The sequence below is a fragment of the Ambystoma mexicanum genome, chromosome 1q (assembly GCF_040938575.1).
Source record: "Ambystoma mexicanum isolate Mex_15411 chromosome 1q, UKY_AmexF1_1, whole genome shotgun sequence".
Classification (NCBI taxonomy): domain Eukaryota; kingdom Metazoa; phylum Chordata; class Amphibia; order Caudata; family Ambystomatidae; genus Ambystoma; species Ambystoma mexicanum.
Genome location: NC_090922.1, coordinates 386831836 through 386850205, shown reverse-complemented (window position 1 = coordinate 386850205; position 18370 = coordinate 386831836). Strand labels below are relative to the sequence as shown.

At 46.8% G+C, this 18370-nt stretch overlaps 1 protein-coding gene across 6 annotated transcripts in view; it reads right to left on the bottom strand.

Moving 5' to 3' along the window:
- The window catches only part of CHD9 (chromodomain helicase DNA binding protein 9), a 3201601-nt gene that overhangs the window by 3136374 nt on the left and 46857 nt on the right, over window positions 1-18370 (bottom strand). The window contains exon 3 of one of the 6 annotated variants that reach the window (XM_069639523.1): window positions 7595-7678. The exons of the other annotated variants lie outside the window; for them this stretch is intronic. The gene's annotated coding sequence lies outside the window, so the exon portion shown is untranslated. The remainder of the gene's footprint in view (window positions 1-7594; window positions 7679-18370) is intronic. 6 annotated transcript variants of the gene reach the window in all.

The following is an 18370-nucleotide window of genomic DNA, read 5'->3' as shown; positions in this document are numbered from 1 at the left end:
TACGTCACACAGCACCTTCAGTGCAGTGGCACAGGGAAGTCTTTCAGATTCCCCAAAGGTTTAAATACCTTCTCTGGGATAAACTACCGTTTCCCAGAGCATTGAAGTGAAATTGACTTTACTTACATTTGTAACTTTCTAGACCCAACACACACACTATCTTACAATAGGGTGCTGGAGGGATTACCTAGCATACCCTTTGTCTAGCTTCTCATGTAACACTTTTGTTACCTTTCCTCACTGAATGGCTGGTGGCAGTGGTTTAGTTTTAACTATTGTAGTGTGCATTTACCGCGGGCTGCGTTTGCAGCTGCAGTAAAGCAAAATGCCCTTGTCTTTTTTCGCCATTTCTTTGTGGAAAGGTCCTTCTTGAGATATACTCTACGCGCCAAACCAGGTTTGGTCTCATTGTTCACTTTGCCTTTGGCGGGATTCACAAGTGAAGCCCACCTCTTGCTCCAGGGTGTATGGGGTAGGCAGGAAGTGAGGGAGGTACCCGAAAATCCCTGTGCTTAGTCTCCTAGGAGACCCGAATGCACTCTGTAGTGATTGACCGCCTGACTGTCAGGCAATGACAGCCATCCTGCTGGGTGACTGACAGCTGGGCTGGAAAGAATGGGAGGGAAATGAATAAAAGGCGAGGCTTTTGGTTCGGAAGGCTGTCGACCACTTGACGAAGGAAACAAAGAAGAACTTGAAGAGGACGCCTGCTGCAACTCCTGGACCATTGGTTTGCCCGGTGAAGCCCTGCTGCTGTGCTGTGCTGAAACTCCAAATTCGTATCGACAGAGAAGCCCCTGCAAGGACGATTTCTCCCCTTGAGTTGGTTGGACCAATCAACTCCAAAGTAAGCCACCTGGACATCCTTCTCTGAGCTGGTTGAATTTCCACAGAGTTGCTTCTGGAAACCGTATAGCCAGAGAAAGGAACACCAGATTGTGTGCGTTGCTTTTAAGCTGGCCTAGAGCTTCAGGAAGATCCTCCGGACTCCCAGGAAGCAGAACTGACCAAGCCTGAGCCCCCTCAACAGAGTGTGGGACCCCAGAAGCAAGGAAAGTCCATCTTGACAGCCAGGAAACGCTGTGTTGCTATTTGAGGTAGATGCGAGGAGCTGAAACACTGAACAGCCACTGATTTGGAGAGTGCCGGTTGCGAACGGTGACCGACCCATTGCAGGAGTCCCCAGAAGGCCTCCTTCTTGTCCCCACGACTGAGGCCCAGGAACAGTGAGATCTGCAGAGCTGCACAGGAAAAGTAGTAATCTTCTGAACTTTTTCTTCAATTCAAAGGTACTGTAACAAAGTCTGAGAGAACTTACCTCTTGCTGTAGAGTTGCTTACATCTTCTACCCCTCACAAGTCTAACGGCTTGTGGCACTACATTTGATTCTTCTTTTCTTCAAAGACTTCGAAAACACTTTTCTACTTACCTGCCAGACGTGCTTCATCCTATATAAAAGACTTTTGCCCATTGACTTTGGCCTAGCCTGTTATACTGAATGACTCTGTTGTGGGGATCCAAAAGTATTTGCCTGCTTAAGAATATTTGTGGTCTCTTGTTGTTCTAATGACCTTTTCCTTTTACCAACTTATAACAGTATTCTAAATGCAAATAGTAAGATATTCATGTCCCCATCACCCTAGTTATTGAAGTCACCTGAGGGTGTAGGTTGTGTCTGTGGGCCTTCCCAAAAGGGTCTTTACTGATTTAGAAACTAAGAGTGTACAGTATTGAAGTGTATTTTTGTGTTACTATTATACTGCTTCCTTCTGAAGAAGGCTTGTTCAAACTGACTGATAAATAAATAATTGTTATTCAAGAAACCATGAGTGTGTTTATTTGAATATGTGTAACGCGCTTTATCTTGGTTCATCCAAAGCCACCACCAGCAAACTACAAATCCTCCGGAATAATGCACTCAGAGCGGCACTGGGCATCTCTAGAAGAGACCACATCACAGCACACAGCCAGCAACAACTGGACCCCTATCACAGACAAAATCTCTCTAAAAACTGCTTCACTCACCCACCCACAAGTGCCTCAATAACGCGGCCCCCATCTACCTGATCGACAGATTTCACAGACAGACATCCTTGAGACCGACAAGGACAGCATATAGAGACTGCCTCTCCGTCCCGAACTACAAACGCTCTACCATAGGAGGCAACAGCTTCCCAGTGAAAGCGGCTAAACTATGGCACTCCCTACCACCCACTCTTAGAATGGACTTACCCTACCAAAAATTCTGTTCCAAGATAATGTCTTGGCTGAAGACAGCCGCTGTCTAAACAAACTGAGCTAGGTTCTGCTCCTCCCTCTTGTCACTTGGACATACCAGACACACAATTGTTAACTATATATATATATATATATATATATATATATATATATATATATATATATATATATATATATATATATATATATATTCTTGCTATTCTTCCATTATTACTGTGTATATGCCATGTATATATTTTATTGTCTGCAACGAAGATTTGTAAATTCCTGTATCTGCTGCGCCCTGTTACCCTAGGGTATTCCGGCGCATTACAAATAATAAACAAACTAACAAACAAACTGTGAATTTCTGTGTAACTCCCCTACAGCCCAAATTGACCCCTCTTGAGATAAGCCTGGCTGCTCAACACGTTACCAAAACTGTGTAGTACAAGCATATACCAAAGGTTGGATTTCCTATACCTGTAGTCAGAGTTGTTTGTAGTGTTCCCAGAGGGTACTGCATACAAACTTTGCCCAACAACGTGGAGTAGAATGATTGGGAGCATTCGAGTTGAAAACAGGAAATGAGGGATTCTGGGAATTGGGGTTTTCGAATGTACCAGGGTTTGGATTCCTAGAGGATTAACCAGATATGGAGGGGTCGTCGGATTTGGATAAGGGACAATCTTTAGGTGGAAAGCGGGTTGAGTTGGTGCAGCCAATAAAAGCTTCAAGAAGCTAGTCTTCCTCGTCCCTTTAACCGGCATACTACTGCGCCTCACCTGGGGCCTTCCCCCAAACAAAACCCTGGGCTCCTCTACCCAGGTGATCCTTCCTCGCTCGTCCACCCCCAGGGCTGGGATCGGAGTGTGCCAGCCCTTCCCTGGCCACCTGAATAAGGGATTCTCGAGGTCTGCTTAGGAGAATACCCTCAGATTTCTCGCAGGCCATACTATGAATTGGGCAGAGCTATAAATGCGGCGGTAATTGTGTTACCGCTGCATTTTCCCACCCCGCCCAACTCCTGATGAGGCCCAAAGCTTTTTGGTTTGTCAAACAGCAGTTCAAGAGTGAGAAATCCTGTTTTGAAAATAAGACAATTATGTTGCTAAGTGATGAACCTATGGAATGAACAGAACTTCATGCCATTCTCCAAGACAAACTTTGCTATTGAAAAGTACTTTCTTGATTATGAACTTTGGTTTGAAACAATCAAAATTGATCCAGGGGAAGGGGATTCCAACCTGGTTAAAAGGATTCAGATTTATAATTTCTCTGTTTGAATTTAAATGTTATTTTATGAAGTTTGAACAGACGGGTAATCCATGGTTCATTTTGTTGTATGCATGACTGTGAGGGACATTAGGTAATTTTCCATTAGCCTTAGTTTGACAGGTAGGGAAACCCTTGTTAGGTTAGAGAAAGATATGTGTTTTTCGTCTCACCCTTATTGTTTAAAAAAATGGCCACTTGTGAGAAAACTACTTGTCCGTCACACATTTCTGACCCTAATGGGGTTACCATCATCATCTTAGTGCAAAAGTGAGTGGTCAAGAGAACAAGGGTCAACAAGAGAAAAATACTTCTTTCTACATCTAAGAAAGGTCAAAGGCAAAGACCAGGAACTTCAATCAAAGGGATCTTTCAACACCAGGGGAAGGTGAAACCGGAGGAGTGGGTGAATGCCCCTTTTGAACTGAACAAACTAATGCACAAGATAGCCAAGAACCATCTGAGGATTTATTATTAAAAAGGAACTGAGTTGAGAAAGCAGATCTAGGAGAAGGGAGTCATTCTCCTAGACTTCAGTTGTTTTGTCTTCGTGGTAGGGACAGCATAGTTTTGTTTTGATATTGATATTGGTTTTTTAGGTCATCATCTATCTGAAAAAGAAATAGGCCCCAGAGAAGTTTTGATTTCTGCTATCCAACAAGCAGCTCCACCAAAAAAAGAGACACAAAGTCTAGTCATTCTTGCGGTTGGTAGAGTATTACTCTAAATTCTTAAGACATTTTTCTGAAAAATGCTTTCACATTAGGGGTCTTTGCAAAAAAGGTCATGCGTTTGATTGGAACGAAATATGTGAAAATGAATTTAATGAAATAAAATGCGTCATTGTCAATGGCCCCATATCATCATCCTTTTATCCCAACAAATACACCTACATCATTACTGATGCCAGCAACAGGTTTGGGGGCTGTACTTATTCAAGCTTCCAAACATGGGGGCAAAATCATTGCATTTCCAATCAAAGCTCTAAAAGAAGCAGAACAAGGATACTCGGTAACTGAAAAAGAGTCCCCCTGTCTGTTATAGGGGCCATAAAGAAGTTCAGAACCTTTTTGTGGGGAAGAAAATTCACCGTGGTTACTGATCACAAGCCACTGGTGGCTGCATTTATGTCTAAAGGTCTGGAAAGAATAATGAACTGGGTGACATCAATACAACGTCATGATTTTGTGATTAATCACATATCGGGTAAAGAAAATGTCATGGCATATTATCTCTAAAGATTTTCATTGAACAGCTGTGATGAAGACTCAGAAGAACCAACACATTCTGGTTATGTGCAGAGTCTGTAACCCAAGATGAATGGGAATATAATACGAGTAGTGATTTAGAACTTCAAAAAGTAAAAGAGTATGTTTTACATGCATGGGTTGGTTGGATCCATGACAAAGGTCTTGGAGAATTTCACAAAATAAAAGATGAGTTAAGTGTTGAAAATATACATGTATAGAGAGCTGGCAAGATCATCCCTCCAAGTGGTATGAGAAGAAAACTAATTGACTTAGCACATGAAAGTCACATGGGTATGTTCAGAACCTAAGGTCCTCATACATAATCAGACAGATTATTGGTGACCAGGTCTGGACACGGAGGTTGAGAACATTATAAAGAATTGCAACACTTGTTCCTCCTCAGACAAGGTACTCAAAACATTTATACAACCTCTAAAACCAATAGAACTACCTAAGTTTCACTGGGAATATATAGCATTGGATGCATTAGGTCCTTTGACGTCCACAGAAGGAAGAACAAAATTTGTAATAGTTATTGTGGACCTTACCTCTAAATGGGTAGAAGTGAAATCTGTCTTTGAAGCAGACTCTAAAGCTGTAAATACATTTATGGACAATATCTTTCAAAGAGAAGGCATTCCAAAACAGATTCTCACAGACAATGGTGTTACAATCACATTAAACCTGATGAGAACATTCTTGGAGAACATAGGGATTGAACACCATAGCTCATCACTGTACCACACTTCAACCAATGGCATAGTGGAGAGATTTAACAGAACGCTTAAGCAAAACATCTGCACGTCTATTCAAGGCGGAAGAGACAGACCATGAGATAGACAAGCTTGCTCCAACATACGGATTGACTCCACATGCCACAACTGGGTTAATCCCATTTGAAATGTGAAGGAGAAGAAAGGCAGCAACTCGTGTCTGTCCCCCTTGGCTGGGAAGGATGAGGTTCACTGAGTTGAATGATTGAGTGGAGAAAAAGGTTTCAAAGGAAATCTGAGATGGCTATGAAATGGTACAGTAACAAGTGTAACACAAGGATGTCAAGGATTGAAAATGGTGACCAAGTGTGGGTCCGCAGGCCTGTTGGTGTGCTTAAGGGAGAAAGCAAATGTGCTGGTCCATTTAAAGTAGATCATGTCCTAGATGATGCTTTGATACTAAACAATGGAAGGACTTTGAATAAAAGCAGAATAGCCACTAAACATACATACAATACAGATGTGCTAGATACTTCTTTCACATGTTTGTAGATGTATTATAAAAGTTTGCCTTATTTGGGCATTGATTACTGTTGTGTGAACATATTTCTGTATATCTTTTAACTGCCTCACATAAACATGCTATGATGCCAAATCCTTATATGGACATGAACAGCTTGGTAACCCTGACAAATAAACATGGTATCTCTTCTTTTATAACTGTATGGATAAACATGTTTTGTTTCCAGGTCTGGTTTAAAGTTGCATCTTCCTGTGTTGCCATGTCCATGACAAATCAGAATAAACTTGTTTTGTAATCTCCTTGGAGATATAGAATCTTAACGAGGTTCTATAGCATTGTATATATGTGTGAGACAGGCTTCTGGAGTTGAGAATCAGCTACAACAGGAGGGCTTCTTTTCTTTATGAAAATAAATACTTCAGTTGGAGAAACTAATCTGGCTGGGAATCACTTACTTCAATAAGGGAAAGCTAGACATTTTCTTATTATTCGAATAAAATCATCTTGAAAATGACCACTTCTAGTCGGTCTCCTCCTTCTGGCCCACCACGGTACACATTTGCAGTCAGGGTTAGAGCCACCAGCAGTGTCTGGTGCCAATAGGGACAGAGGCACCGTAACCAATGTCCACTAAGATTTAAGGAAAAATAACAAAATAGCGGTACGTGTATAAGGATGTTGTCAGGGTGAAGCAAAAGAAAGATTTTTTTCTCATTTTGTTCTACCAGAGAACTCTACAGATTCCCCCCTTCATTGCATAGTCTTCCCAGTCCCCATGATCGACATACCATTTACTTTCTACTCAACTGGACATGGAGGGTGTCCATAGATTAGAGAAGTTAGTTGTGTTTACTTGTGAAAAGGAAAACAAGAATATAAAGACTAATATGGTGTAGTTCCCAGACAGTCGAGAAGATCCATTGGTCCGGCACTAATGCTGGATAATGATAGGGTACATGCGCCAGAATTACAGAGTATCCTACTCCCCACCCTAACTAACTGACTGACTATGTTTTAATTCCCGGATAAATTCCAAGTGAAGAGGCTCTAGGGCCGGGGTAGATAATCCATTCCCAAACCTAATCAAGTACTACCGAGGGGGGCATCTCTAGGGCACTGATCAGGAATCTTCCTGGTTGTCCCAGTATTTTTAGTTTCCATACCCCATAATGTACAAGCCAGTCCTCTAGGCACCCTGCCCAGTATTTGACTGGTGGGGGCCCAGATTCCAAAGGCAACCAAAAAGGCTTGCAACACGCAATGCAATCCCTGACAGCACCAGCTACTACACTTGCAAAGTCTTCTCCATGGCCACAGCTCAGGAGGAATTCCAGACTCGAGTCAATTCTTGGAGCCAGACCTTCGCAAATCATCAGCAGTGCTTGCTCAGGATGGTCTGCACTTCCACAGATTCTCCTGCTTCAATGACATTTCATATCAGATCAGATTGGTCAGAAGTACTTTGGTGAATGTGCTCAAGGGTTGGTGTCAATTTTCAACATTAGAACCCCAGTGAAAAGCCCAGTAGCATTTTCATTGTGGCCAAAATAGTTGCTAATGGATAGGTGCCTATAGACATTCCATGCTGCAAGAACATCATTTGCCTCATTCCATACCTCATCCTGTGTCCCTCCTTATGGTCAATATTGCCTTTTGCTGTGTCAATCACATAGCCATTCCTTTCGATACTGTGATATGACCTGAAAAGCAGACAAAGGTAATGAGAAGCTGATAATGCCCAGAGAAACATTCACAAAGGTATACCTATAGCCTGATCTATCTAAACTAGCTACTGGGTCATACCACAGTTCTTGGCATGATAATATGGTCACATTCTTTTAAGTTCTTGCACGCATAGAACATGAGATAAAGAATATTGTGAAATACTACAAGATATATCATCTGGTCCATGCTCCTGCATACAGCTGTCACGCCTGCACACCTCAGGGTTCCCAATCCTCCCAGTCTCCCCAGTTACCCTGTCACGCCTGCACACCTCAGGGTTCCCAATCTTCCCAGTCTCCCCAGTGCCCCCTTCGGTTCCTCTAATCCCACCAGTTCTTGTGTCCGATTCCAGGACTCCCTTGTGCCCTCCTCACTTTTCCGTGTGCCATTGCGTGGATTCCAGCCTGCAGCTGCTCACTCGCTGTGACAACCACTTCAGTGGAAACTCCCGTGGCGATTGAAAGACCGGCTTCATGCCGCACTTCCGCATACCATGACCAGAGCTCCTCGCTCACGTGATGTGGCCACGGTCCACGTGACCAAAAAGACATGCACACATGACGCCTCTGCGTGTCACGTGATCGGAACTTGCGGATCACGTGTCCGAGAAGGAAACGAAGCGCCAGTATTTGAACAGTCGCATCGGAACATCCGATGCTTCACAGCTGTTTAATTTTGGACACTGTTCGGCGCTACGTATTCTGACTTTTGGATTACCTGGAAATTGACCTTGGATTGCCTTACGGATTTACTCTTGGATCTCCCTGGTTTTGCCTTCTACTGTTATTGGATTACTCATCACAGACAGTTTTTTTGGACTCCTGCTTGCTCAACCCTTTGGCATTACGTTCTTTGGTTCCCTTGTCCAGGACTTTAATATCAGGTGGGCCCGGTTCACGAATATTACACCTGACCAATGGGCACACGTCTCCTGCTAGGAGGGCTCTTGGTGGGACCCAGAAACCATATTAGTACAGGCTATCAAGTCACCACCTCTGTGGGTAAGACCTTTCCATTTGTTCTTGTTTGGTCAGTGGTGGTTCTTGTGCCGTATACTTAACCGGTGCTTTGTTTACAGTGGTCCGGGGTTCCAAGAAGTCTGAGGTTCCGGAAGACGATCTCCCACCTGTGGCCTCAAAGGTTGTACAGGGAGTACTATGAACTCTCTCTGTGCGGCACTTGTGGACATAGGACTCTTCTGACTACACGACAGTCAAGACACAACAGACTGTGAAGCCATCCTGTCCTGTAGTCATGGAGGGGGCTGCGGACGAACCTTTGGCTGCTATGATGCAAGCCATAACCGTGTTACGTGGTGACATGGCCGCAGCCAACACTGCCATACATCAACGTTTGGACAATATCCAAAGCACCAGGCACCCATTGCCCCCCAATGCAGAGTTTGGTGATACCCCATCAAGTTCACAGCCTGCTCCACCTCCTGTGTCCCCCCTCAGGGTCCCATACCAGTGGTACTACCTTCTCCTTTCCCCCTGGCTGCCCTCAAGAGGTATCACAGAGATCCCAGTAATTTCAGGACCTTCTTGAATTAGTGTTAACTACATTTCCTATGTAGGCCCCAGGCCTTTCCAGACTCAACCACTAAGGCAGCCTTTACTCTCTCCCACTTAGCCGGTACAGCCGCAGCCTGGGCTAATCCCCTCCTTGAGAACAACCCGGCCCTTTATGACTTTGACGTTCTTGTCACAGAGATGTCATGGGTATTCGATACCCATCATAAAGTACAATCCCGGGATCTAGAACTCTTGGATCTGGGACCAGGGAGAGGTCCTCTGATTGAATATATAACCAGGTTTAATCAACTGGCAGCAGAGACGTCTTGGCCCGAAAGCAAAAAAGCTGTTGTGTTTTACAGGGGCCTGTGTAATGCCAGGAAGGACGCTCTCGCTGTGGTTCCCTCCTTGCCAACCGCGTTTCAGGATTTAGTCGCTCTAGCCTTACAGGTAGACGCCCGGCGTTCAGAACGCAGGGCTGAGGCTGGTTTTTCTCAGACTCCAGTACAATCTGTCCTCCCAGCTACCCCCAAAACCAATCATGAACCCATGCAGATAGGGGGCATACGGAGTCCGATCACACCCACGGAGAGGGAGTGTAGGAGGGTGGACAATGCTTGTTTTTATTGTGGGTTAACCGGTCACTATATCAAGGAGTGTCCCCGTAGCCCCAAACTCAAGACATCGGGTTTTTCAGACTGCTCAACCCTTGAACCAGGGGCCGAGTCGAGCACTTCCCGTTTCACCCCGAATCCTATACCCGCTTTCGGTCGCATCAGGCCGATCCATGTGCAAGCCTTTATGCAACCCACGCCTGAAATCTCTCACCAGGTAACGATCATCATAGATTCCGGGGCTACGGTTAACTACATCGACATCGCGCTTGCACACTCCTTGAATCTACCCCTTCTGACCAAGACCCGGCCCGAACCAGTACAGACGGTTGATGGCACTTCACCGATATTTGGGCCCATTAAACAGCAGACGGCCCCATTGTTGGTGACAATCCAATCGATACATAAGGAAACTCTGAGCTTTGACCTTATTGCAATGCCCCAGTTCGGTATCATACTGGGGATCCCATGCCTCCAGGAATATAACCCATTAATAGACTGGAAAGCAGGTTCTGTGCACTTTGAATCAGATCTCTGCCAACACTATTGTCTTCCCGCACCTACCAGGGACACCACGCCCGCTCAGGCTTTAGGGGCCAATCCACACTTAACCATTGGGGAAACCACTGTTCTCCCGATAGGACACCATACAGTGGGACTGATTTCCACGCTTGTTCCTACCCAATACCAGGACTACGCAGGGGTGTTTGATCGGGGTTCATCAGAAGTGCTCCCACCGCATCGCCCATAGGACTGTCCGATAGATTTGATAGCTGGCAGTACCATCCCCACCGGCCGGATCCATTTCCTTTCCCCCGTTGAAGACCTGGTTCTGAAGGAATATATCCAGAAATCCCTCCGCTTAGGTCACATTCGCCCTTCCACTTCCCCAGCGGCTAGTCCCATTTTCTTCGTCCCTAAACAGGAGGGTGATCTGCGCCCATGTGTGGACTATCGTCGGATCAATGCTATCACAGAAAAAAAAACGGTATCCCATTCCCCTGATTACGCCCTTGCTTGATCGCCTCACTCACGCCTCAATCTTCACTAAGTTAGACCTTTGCAGGGCGTACAACCTGGTCCATGTACGACCTGGCGATGAATGGAAGACGGCCTTTTGTACCCGCTATGGGCTCTATGAATATACGGTAATGCCGTTTGGTCTATGCAACGCTCCGGTCACGTTCCAGAGATTTATGAATGACATCTTTTCCGATATCAAGGACGTGTTCGTTTTGGTGTATCTAGACAATATTCTGATCTTCTCCCGGGACCTGAAAGAACACGTACAACACGTGCGGGAGGTGCTGAATCGACTGCAGAAACACTCCTTATTTGCTAAGCCCGAGAAGTGTCAGTTCCATGCGGACACCGTGGAATTCCTTGGTTTTCACATCACACCCGAGGGGTTGGCCATGAACACTTCTAAGGTGAGGGCTGTATTAGACTGGCCTGTCCCGTTCTCTGCCATTACTCGAGGCTGTACGGAAGTGGGTTGTCCTACACCCCGATCAGTTGTCCGAATGGGACCCTGTGATCCGCGATGGTCTACCTTTCGTCTCGGAGAGACTATTCTTTCCCAGAACTGACACCCGCAACATGGCCCTAGAATGGTCCCACGATGCCCCTGTGCATGGACACCCCGGCCAATCACGTACTTTGGCATTATTGAAGCGATGGTGCTGGTGGCCATCCATGAAAAGGGATGTGGAGTGTTACATCAACACGTGTGCCATCTGTGCACGATGTAAACACTGTGGAGGCCGCTCTGTGGGTCTCCTTCTTCCCTTGCCCGTCCCTCCCAGACCCTGGCACACTTTGACCATGGATTTCATTACTGACTTACCCCGGATCCAGGGCTTTGACACTGGGTGGTTATCGATTCCTTCTAAAAAAAATGGCTCGCTTTATTCCCTGCAAAGGAATCCCTTCCGCTCCTGCGATGGCCAAGATGTTTTTTGTGAGCATCTTCTGCCTCTTTGGGCTGCCTTCGGTTCTCATCTCGGATAGGGGTTCCCAATTCACGTCACACTTTTGGCGGGCACTGACCAAGTTGCTCGGCATCGACATCCGTTTTTCATCGGCATATCATCCCGAAACGGACGGTCAGACCGAGAGACTCAATCAAACCTTAGAGCAATACTTACGCTGCCTAACCCTGCAACAACAATCATTATGGCTACAAGTGGTACCTCTTGCAGAATTCGCGTATAACAATGCCGTCCACTCGTCCACTGGGTTTTCCCCCCTTCTATGTTCTGTACGGTCAGCACCCCCGTGTCTTGCCCATCCCTGATTTGTCCTCCTCGGCCTACCCGGCCGCTGCTTCTGCTTGAGTTAGAGACCTGGCCTCCATACATGCTCAGACCTCGACCCACCTCCTCGAGGCTCAGGCATCCATGAAGGCGCAGGCTGACAAACGGTGGGTGATGGCCCCGTTGTATTCTGTGGGGTCTCGCGTCTGGTTATCAACTAGGCATCTGCGGCTAGTGGGGTGTAGGAAGCTCTTACCCCGATTTGTTGGTCCCTATGTGGTGTCCCGGGTGATCAACCCTGTGGCCAATCGACTTGTTCTCCCAGAGTCTTGGCAGATTCATCCCGTTTTCCATGTTTCTCTGCTCAAACCCTGTCCTGGTCCTACGCGGCTTCGTGCCCCTGCAGCCCCGGTGTCCCTGGCCTCCCCTCATGTGTTTGAGGTCTCTGCTGTCCTGGGCTCCCGTGTTTGTAGGGGTCGCCTTCAGTATCTAGTGAATTGGTCTGGTTATGTGCCGGAAGAGAGGTCTTGGGTTCCTGCCACTGATGTTCATGCCCCCCGCCTGGTGGCCCGGTTCCATAGGGACAATCCTTCCTGCCAAGGGGTCGTGGGCCTTTGAGGGGGGCTCTGTCACACCTGCACACCTCAGTGTTCCCAATCCTCCCAGTCTCCCCAGTGCCCCTGTCACGCCTGCACACCTCAGGGTTCCCAATCTTCCCAGTCTCCCCAGTGCCCCCTCCGGTTCCTCTAATCCCACCAGTTCTTGTGCCCGTTTCCGGGACTCCCTTGTGCCCTCCTCACTTTCCCATGTGCCATTGCGTGGATTCCAGCCTGCAGCTGCTCACTCGCTGCGACAACCACTTCAGTGGAAACTCCCGTGGCGATTGAAAGACTGGCTTCATGCTGCACTTCCGCATACCATGACCAGAGCTCCTCGCTCACGTGATGTGGCCACGGTCCACGTGACCAAAAAGACACGCACACGTGATGCCTCTGCGTGTCACGTGATGCCTCTGCGTGTCACGTGATCGGAACTTGCGGATCACGTGTCCGAGAAGGAAACGAAGCGCCAGTATTTAAACAGTCGCATCGGAACATCCGATGCTTCACAGCTGTTTAATTTTGGACACTGTTCGGCGCTAGATATTCTGACTTTTGGATTATCTGGAAATTGACCTTGGATTGCCTTACAGATTTGCTCTTGGATCTCTCTGGTTTTGCCTTTTACTGTTATTGGATTACTCATCACGGACTGTTTTTTTTGGACTCCTGCTTGCTCAACCCTTTGGCATTACGTTCTTTGGTTCACTTGTCCAGAACTTTAATATCAGGTGGGCCCGGTTCACGAATATTACACCTGACCTACTGGCACACGTCTCCTTCTGGGAGGGCCCTTGGTGGGTCCCGGAAAACATATTAGTACAGACTATCAAGTCACCGCCTCTGTGGGTAAGACCTTTCCATTTGTTCGTGTTTGGTCAGTGGTGGTTGTTGTGCCGTATACTTAATCGGTGCTTTGTTTACAGTGGTCCGGGGTTCCGGAAGACAATCTCCCACCTGTGGCCTCAAAGGTTGTATAGGGAGTACTATTAACTCTCTCTGTGCGGCACTTGTGGACATAGGATTCTTCTGACTACACGATAGTCAAAACACAACAACAGCACAAGCACGATCTACCTAAACAAACCCTATTAGTGACACTTTTCCTCTTCAATTGGATGGGTAGTTCGGAAACAAAGGCCTGTGTAGTTATCTACATCCCGCTCTATGTTGTAATGTCCCGGGACAGCCACTGTGTACACTGCTTTAGGGAAAGGTATCTTACATCTCATAACACTTGTGTAAATAACGTGAGGGTTCATATCATCCCTGATACATGCACCATGGCATTTGTGTACCACACAATTGGCCTCACAAAGAATCCTCACTCTGTAAAATAAAAATGGACACAATATGACAACATATTAGTAGCATGTGACGGTTTAGGCCTCAATTTATCATGGACCATAGGCACAACAGATGGTGCATGATGGTTAACAGAAACAGACTGATCAATTTGGGCGCTGGTGTTTAAAGGTTCATAGGTGGCAGCTAATTTTTTCCCATACTTTTCATCAGAGATCCAGTTTAGAAGTGCATTACAAGGAGCAATAACCTAGCCCTCCTTACACTCGGCTGCAGCAGAAATATAACCCGATATTAAGTCCACCCCACATTGTCAGGACCCACAAAAGGCACAGTTTCCCTGTTGTGAAACCATGACAAAGCATTTATGCCACCAAGGACAGTTGACTACATTGCAGGAAAGTAACTACATTGCGCAAGTTAATCCAGGTGATTTATTGTTCCAATCAAGTTTGTCTATTCAACTGCACCAAATAATGAATCAATGATTCAGAATAGAGAACCAGCACCAGAAAGCTAACCAGTATCAGAATCGTCTGCTCTCCATCATTTGGTGCAACACCGGGTTTTCAGTGTGTCACATGCTTTCACACTGTACGTTCCCTGGATTGTAATGTCGGTATTGCAAACCAGCAATCTATGATAAGGCCCCCTTGACCTCAGGCCAGTAGAGACTACTTCTGGTGCACTTTGACAAAGATGAAATCTCCAGGTTTCAGGGAGTAAAAGGCGACTTCTGGCTCCTTTGTTAACGTTTTCGTACCTGCATGTACAAAGATTTAACAAAAGAGGTCAACTTCTTGCAGTATGTCTACAGGGCATCAATGACAAAATGTTTATTTGAATAGGCACCTTTGATAGGCGAGATTGAGTAAAGATGCAAAGGATGCCCCATAAGCACCTTGTGTGGGCTCAAACCAGTTATCTTGCTCACAGTGCTACGAATACTAAAGAGTACCAGCGGCAAGACATCTGGCCACTTTAGCCCTGTTTCTGCACAGACATTTGCTGGTTTCATTTTGATATTATTTGCCGCTCAACTGTTTTCGCAGATTGTGAAGGCTGTGGGCAGTGGAGCTTCTGCTTTATCTGCAGTGCAGCACACAGTCCCTTTCCCACATGTAATCTACAATGGATGCCCCAGTCAATGTTCATACTAAACGGTACCCCAAACCGCGACACAAAGGGAAAGTTACTCACCATGGCTACTTTTTACTTCTAGTCTACCGTCCCCCTCACGCCATACTTATGGGAGCTCCTGCTCATGGAGATAGGACCAGAGCATTTTGGTGCATTGCAAAATGTTCCATCAAATTTGACTGGTTGCGCTTATGTGCACGTGTGTGCCTGACCACGCCACTCCAGGTGCCGCCCCCACCCTAACCCTGCCAGTTTTTTTCCATCGTCTAGGCCATACCCGACCGATAACTAATTTAGGATGGAAGAAGGCGGAATATGGACTAGAAGGACATTAGTCACTACGCCAAGTTACTTTTCCTTGCTCCTACATCGTCACTCTTTCCCATACCTGTGGCAGCAGTGCCGACACTACAAGTTCTGCAGGACCGTTTGTCCAAATTGAGCGTTAATCCCACAAACTGGAGCCCAAGCAGAAATGCAAGCAGAATGCAGTGGTGAGAACCATTGGCAGCGATGCCCCAAGGAATTGGTCTCTGAAAAGTGATAAGTGCTGCTTTGGTCAAACAAAGCATAGGGAGGCTGCATATCCTGGGACCTATAAGCCTTGATGCAAAAAAGAACTATGCAAGAAGCAACAGAGGATTTGGAAGCAGACAACTATGGAGAAATACCCCCATAAAGAACAGAGTCTGGCAAAAAATGTGGTCTCCTTGGTCATGTAGAAATTCATTGCTAGACAAATGTCGAGATTGTAGAGCTCTTTCCGCTTTCTATGAAGGGTCAGAAAAGAACACTGGTAATGCAATTTCTTGGTTGATTTTAAAGTCCAATACAACCTTTGGCAAATGAGGGTGCTTACAGAGCACCACCTTGTCCTTGTGCAATGTACTAAACAGTTTGAATGCCTAAAAGGCCTATAGCTCAACAACTGCAGTGACATCTGCCAAGAAGTCAGTCTTCCAGGCCACCAAGGGCCACCGTGGCCTTTGGTTCAGTGCAGGGAGAATAATATTGAGGTCCTAGACAGGAGGACGACTCAGTATGGGTGGAAACGGGCATCAGAGCCCTCAAAAGTGTTATTGACTATTGGGTTAGACAGAGTGAAGGATTACATCCTTGTATGCTGCTATAGCAGAGAGGTAGGTGTGGCATGACTCGACAAACCCCAAATGAGGCAAGATCAGAAATTAAAGTAAACCATGATAAAGCGATACATCGGGTGAATTCACATGCCTTCCAAAGGCACCAGTGACAAAAATCTTGTCCATTTGCCTTTGCGCTGGTCCCGTGTGGATGGACGATTAGGAGACATGACGATTGCCATGTTCTCTCGGGAAAAACTGTGGTGGTCCCGGTCACCTAATCAGAAACCAGGCTGACAAATTCAGAGATACATCCAGCCTCCCCCCAAACTCCTGGGAAAGAAGATCGAGCATCTGTGGAAGCCGGAACGGAGGTAGCCAAGCCAGGACCTTCAGGCTTGTGAAACAATGCTTGCCTTACTGGCCACAGAAGAGGCAGGAGAATGATGGAGCAGGGTGAGGATTCCCTGACCTTACTGAGCATTCTGTGTATGAGGAGAGGGAGGGAAAAGCGTAAATTGCCTTCCCCTCCTAAGAGATTGCTAGAGCATTATCATCTAGGGAGTTCTAGTGCCTGCTCAGTCAGGAGGCAAAAAAGGGATACCAAGTTCCAGAGGGTGACCGCGAGCAGGGGGTCCATTGAGGGGGCTCCCTTCCTCACAGAGGTCCTGCACCACCTCCGAATGGAGCCCCCACTCATGGACAGATGCCTCCAATCTGGTAAGAGCATCCAGCTCAGTTCTCAATTCCCGGATGGTGAAGGGCCTGCACATGGATATTCTGCTGAAGGGCCCATTTCACAATTCCACTTCCAGAGCGACAAGTTGCAGGGACTTTGCACCAACCCGATTTTTCAGATAAAACATAGCAGTGGTGTTGTCTATCAAAACATGCACGCAGCTGGCAAGACCCTGGCCTGGTTGGAAAGGCATGTATGGGTCATTCAAGTGGAAGGGAGGGAACCATTAACAGAGGACTCAGATATGGCATTCGCTGCCTTCTATGAAAAACACTACCCCCTGGTCCCCAGGGGAATACAACCGAGGCGGAGGCTCATATTTCCTCGACTCGATTGAAATCCCCGCCCTCTTGCAGCAGCAGGTGAAGGAGCTTGAGACAGAGATTACGGTTGAGGAGGTGGCTGCCGCACTCTCTCAGTTACAATCAGGTAAGACCCCGGGACCCAACGGCTTTCCAGTGGAAACGTGAATACGGCTGGGGGATAGAGTGACGGGAGACATGCATTGTATGCTCTTACAGATCAAAGAGAGGTGACAACTCCCCACGGGCCTCAGGAAGACATACATTGTAGTCATCCCCAAACCCGGAAAGCCCTCCGAAATCAGAGCCTCTTACAGGCCAATATCACTAATCAATGGCGAATCTAAGGTCCTGGCACGAGGCCTTGCCAACAGATTACTGGGAATGATAAGAGTGCCTGGTCCACCCAGACCAATGTAGGCTCATGCCCCTCAGATCCACTGAGATGAACCTACGAAGGGTACAGTTGTCTATCAATCAGGCTCCAGCGATATCAGCGCTATTGACGGGGATTTCGAAAAAGCCTTTGATTCAGTCGAATGTGACGCTCTGTGGGACATAATGGGCCGGATGGGATTTGGGAGCCAGTTAATGTCCTAGGTTAAATTGCTCTACGATTCTCCAGAGGGTGTGGTGCAGGTGAACGGGGTGTCTTCCAGGGCATTCACACTGGGACGTGGGATCAGACAGGGCTGCCCCTTCTCCCCCCTACCATTTACCCTAGCCATCGAGCCGCTAGCGAGAAGACTTAGGACGAGCAGAGACTGGACTGGGTTCGCATGGCCATGGGATGGGGAGGACCGGGTTTCACTGTACGCATGTGACCTTGTCATGTATCTCAGCAACCCCATGATCTCCTGCCTGGTGGAGTCTCGTATCCTTATGATATTCGTTTGCGATTCCGAGACAGTGTCCATAATCCATCTCGATTTCGGGCTTTGATTAGCTCGGCATCGGGATCAGCCTAGACCAGGACGATTTCTTACAGCTCAACATGCAAACCTGCAACCAATAATAAACAGATTCTCTGCAGACATGGCCCACTGGCAGTCCCTCCCTCCAACGTAAATGGGCAAGGCAGCCCTTTTCAAAATGCTCACGCTCCCGAGATTCTTAT